Source organism: Camelina sativa, chromosome 5 (genome assembly GCF_000633955.1).
Source record: "Camelina sativa cultivar DH55 chromosome 5, Cs, whole genome shotgun sequence".
In the NCBI taxonomy this organism is placed as follows: Eukaryota; Viridiplantae; Streptophyta; class Magnoliopsida; order Brassicales; family Brassicaceae; genus Camelina; species Camelina sativa.
Window position 1 is genome coordinate 19,887,892 of NC_025689.1, and position 5,106 is coordinate 19,892,997.

A 5,106-nucleotide genomic window follows, 5' to 3' on the forward strand; every position below is an offset into this window, starting at 1 on the left:
CTAGATCTTCATCTTAGGTTGTTCTTCATATTAATCCTTGATTGGCCATCTAGAATTAATACCCTAGGAAAATAAATTGATATGAGAATATAATTGATTTTCCTGATAAAACCTTTTGATGAGCAAAATTATTTCTTGCAAAGAGATTTGATTTAATAATTTTGTGAGCAATCTAAACCTGATTTTATTGCTGATTTATTACCTAGAATTTTACAAAGAGATTTGGATTTTCTGGTTTTAAATTTAGATATTATTTGCAGTGAGAACTGATTTAATTTACAAAAGTGTTTAGAGTTCTAGATCTGTTCTTAATTGTTTGAATCCTAATTAATTGATTTATTTAATATTTCATAATTTCCAAAGAAATTCCCTAGGCCTAGCTTTTTGATCTCCTGAATTTACAACAGTCTTTAATATTAATATTTTGCATTGCTTTTGTTTTAGTTTAATTTAATCTGTTTAGCATAATTGAAAAACTCTATAATTTATTGTGTAGTCTTGAGTCTCTGTGGAATTTGACCCCTAAGTACTGCATTGATCTCTTAATTTGAGAGAGTAGCTCTAGGGTTAATTTGAGCATATCAATTGACATAGCAGGAAGCATTGACGAAGATAAGCTACAATTTTTAGAAGCTATGACTAGTGTTTCACGGAACAACCAAGATGTGCCCAAACAGTTAAGCTTAGGTCATTCATTTGGGAGTCCGCATTCATGAGGTCTATCATCTGGTAGTCCATATATGTGGGTAATAATTTAGAAGGGCAAAATCCACTTGGTTGTTGGGTTCCTGGTTATCAACAATGGGGCACACCACCAAATGCTCCATAGTGGGGCACACCACCAAATGCTCATCCATAATAGGGCACACCTCCAAATGTTCCACAATGGGGCACACCACCAAATACTTCACAGTGGAGCACACTATCCAACTTACATCCATGGCAACAAACATCAAATTTTCAGCAATGCGGTTCATCTGGAACAACTGCAACAAATGTTCAATATGAATTTTCACTAGGTGATCGAAGTGAAATTGTGAGGAATACTCAACAAGAAACTTCAGCCGATCTCGGTTTCACTAATATTTTGAATCTGAACGACTGCCAGAAACAGCTAGACCGGGAGGCCTTTTCAATATTTTGGGAACCCCGCAAGAACCAAATGAAAGTCATCAAAGTGATGTAGGAGATGAATAATATGTGGCTTTGTGTGTAATAAATATCGCTGTTGTTCTTTTATGATTTATATTGTATTTGTTAATTTTAAGTTTTATGTAATTTGTGAGATTTTAAAATAATTTTATCTTTATTGAAATATCGTTTGTAATTTCAGGCATTTTTTATATGTCAGCTGCGATGAAAATACCCAAACAATCTAAATTATGATGAGAGTGTTGAATTGTAGAATTTGGAAAATGAACAATTGGAAGAGTTAGTAATTCAACCAGCTTTGGCTTATTATGATTGATATTTTCAAAGAGCACCAGCTCAAACTGATGGAGGTATGGGATGGAGAAATATATGACATTGACTACAACATGATGCTGCTGCTTGTCTTCAGTTATTACGGATGTCACTAGCATATTTCACAAAATTGTGTAATATGTTGCAAAAAAATTATGGTCTACAATCAACATTAAATATAAGTATTGAAGAAAATGTGGCTATGTTTTTACGGATATGCGGACACAATGAAGTTCAAAGAGATGTTGGTTTAAGATTTGGCCGAAATCAAGAGACTGTACAGAGAAAATTTAGGCAATTTCTTACGGCAACTGAATTATTGGCATGTGATTATATTAGAACTCCAACAAGATAAGAACTCTATCGAATTCCTGATAGACTTCAAGTTGACGAGAGTTATTGGCCATATTTTAGTGGATTTGTTGGAACTATGGATGGGACTCATGTATACGTCAAAGTAAAGCCTGAGTTACAAGGAATGTATTGGAATCGACACGCTAATGCGTCATTGAACATCATGGCAATATGTGATTCGAATATATTATTCACATATATCTGGAATGGAGCACCAGGATCATACCACGATACAACTGTTCTGCAAATGACACAACAAAGTGATACTGAGTTTCCTTTGCCTCCATTGGAGAAGTATTATCTTGTTGATTATGGCTATCCAAACAAACAAAAATTTATTGCTCCTTATAGATCATCACGAAATCGAGTTGTGAGGTATCACATGTCCCAATTCTATTATGGCCCTCCTCCAAGAAATAAACATGAATTGTTTAACCAATGTCATGCATCTTTACGTTCTGTTATTGAAAGAACGTTTGGAGTGTGAAAGAAAAAGTGGGGGATACTTTCTGATTTTCCAAGATATAATGTTCATATTCAAAAAATAGTGGTAATGGCTATAGTGGAACTACATAATTTCATCAGGATTTCAAAATTTTCAGATGCAGATTTCACAGATGTAATGACTGAGACAAACAACAACCAAAATTTTGAGCATGATATAGGTGACACGGATGCATCAAGGATAGCAGATTGAGAAGATATGACGCAAATAAGAGACAATATTGCAGAGGTCAAAAAAAAAAAGACAATATTGCAAATATGTTATGGGAAAATCAAAGTACTTGATAGTTTTTTTTTTTAAATGTTGTATTTTTTTATTGTTGAATTTTTTTTCAATATGTAAAAATAAAATTTTGATTTTTGATCAATAATGTAACATTCGTGTTCCGGAAATAGAATTTGAGTTATGTTTAGTAAACCAAAAGAGTGGATTTTAATTAATTTTGGTTTAATTAAATCCTAGTTTAATCTAATTAAACCGAAAACCCTTAATCTCTTTCTCAAAGTCACGCCTCCTCTCATGTTTTTTGTGTTTTGGTCGACATTTTCATCAGAGGGAGGGAGAGAAAGAAAGATAAGTCTTGGTTATTTGGTGTAAAGGAGAAAGAGAAGGAGATCAAGCTTTTTTCTTAGAGTTAAGAGAGAAACAGAACTGTCAAGTCTGTCAGGGTTTGGGAGAAGGAGGATCCGACTGGTCAAATCATTTTGAAAGGTAATGATTTTTGGTAGGGTTGTAGCTAAGAGATTTTCGTACACTCTCCTTTTGACTGAAGTAAATTTGAGTTAATTTTCTAGGAGATATTGGCAGTTTTGTGGGACGTTTCTTCTCATTCGCGGATTGAGATCAGCGGGTGTTACGGGGACTATTGCGGTTTCATCTGTTATCTGATCGTGCTGAAATTTTGTGGGAATCTTCTGGAGGTATAGACCTTGCTTTTCACCGAAGGGATTAGAAAGTTAACGGTTCGTTTTGATTTCGTAGTTTCACTTGTGAGGTTGTTCTTTTCTGATTTTTCTATCAGTTTGTTTTCAATGTTTGTTTGTTGTTGTGATTGGTTGTAGGAGCGAGTTTGGTTGTTCTTGGATATTGGAGAGCCTCTCATTTGGTTGTAGTTATTTTCGTGAATCACTTGTTAAGGTGAGTGCGTGACCATGAGCTTATCTAAGCGATTGGGTTGTATGACTTGTTTTGTGTGATGATGTGTAGGTGTGGTGAAAGTGTTATTGGATGTTCTGTTTAAATAGTTGGTTTGTTATATTTTATTTGTAGTTATACTCTTGATTTGCTTGTGTGTATAGCTCGTAGATGGGAGGATCGCCTCACTGAGTATTTCTGGTAATACTCACGCAACTCATTGTGTTTGTAGTGCAGGTAGAGGCAAAGTGTGACCATGGGATCATGGCAATGAAGAGGAGGATGTCTAGTGGCTCTGTTTGGTTGTTGTCTGGCTTTTGTTAGGTTGCTAGAGTTGAGTCCTAGAATGTTGTTTAGGATTGCTGGTTCTATGATTTATATTGATAGGATCTTTAGCTTATAATTTTGGAATTATTACGGTTTAATTGATATTGATTATTGGTTTATTGGTTTTATTATTTCCGCTGTTTGGTGTGATTGTGGTTAGGTGGCTAGTGGGTATGGGACCACTAGCTTAGTTGTTTATTATTATATTATATTAATATATTTATTATTTATTATTCAAAAAAAAAAAACGGGTCAGGTCGTTTTAGTTTGGTATCAGAGCCCTTACGGTTCTAGGTTTGGGTTCACTAGGCTTTGTGCTGTAGATGTTTGAGATTTGCATGCTTTGATTGATTATGTGAGTTAGTCAATTGTGTGTGGCATGGAGTCCTAGAACATCCTCTTCGAGCCTTCAGTGAGATTCCACGGTGAGTTATTGTTATGTTTCTTTGTGTGGTTTTGGTTTGTTTCTATTGCTTGTTAGCCTCTGTTCCTGGAAGTGTAGTGGTTAAAGGTGTTTTGAGTTGTTTGTCGTGGACAGAGACTTGGTCGTGGTCATGGTCGGGCGGGTCCCGAGGCCAGCGAGTGTGCGGTCCAGAGTTCCACGGGGAGGTACGTCAGAAGGTCGCAAGCGTATCTGGAGGGACCAGAGGGGGGTTAGCCGGTGAGCATGCCGGGGGTGCTGGGAACCCAGGTGTGGGGTTGCAGCAGGTGGAGCCCAGGGTTGAGATGATCACTTGGCGGATCTGTTGGCGTGTTGTTGGAGCGCTTACCAAGTGAGGTACCAGTGTAGGCTCCAGTTGTGCCGCATGTGGCGGGATGCAGCTGAGGGCTGCGGATGTTGAGGACTTTCCACCTTATGTTAAGAGGATGGAGCGGTTGTAGATGACTGGTATGAGATTATTCTCAAGAGGTATCGGCCTAGAGAGGTATAGGTGGACATATGTAGTTGGAGCAGATATTTCTCTGTTTGGGGGTTAATCCAGTTGGATATTAGAAGTTGAGTAGGCATGTGTAACATTGCAATGTTATACTCGGACCACAGGAGGTACTTTGTGCCGAGAGATGTTTATAGTCGTTAAGGATTGTTGCTATTGAGGGGATGGTGATTCCCCTGAATACCGATAGCTCGAGGGGCTGAGGGCTCCGAGAGTGGCAGAGGGGATGATGTTCCCCTGAGGGGATGAGTAGTTCCCATGATACCGAGATCTTGAGGTTTCTGGTCCAAGAGTGAGATGGTATAACTCGAAGATGCTGGTCTGGGAGTGAGATCGGTAAGGCTCGAAGGTTGCGACCTAAGAGTGGAAGAGTTGGGAGCAAGCAAT

General features: G+C 37.6%; 2 pseudogenes; both read left to right on the forward strand.

Moving 5' to 3' along the window:
* The window catches only part of LOC104789420, a 10,704-nt pseudogene extending 9,875 nt beyond the window's left edge, over window positions 1-829 (forward strand).
* Window positions 1,895-2,515, forward strand: LOC109132880 (annotated as a pseudogene).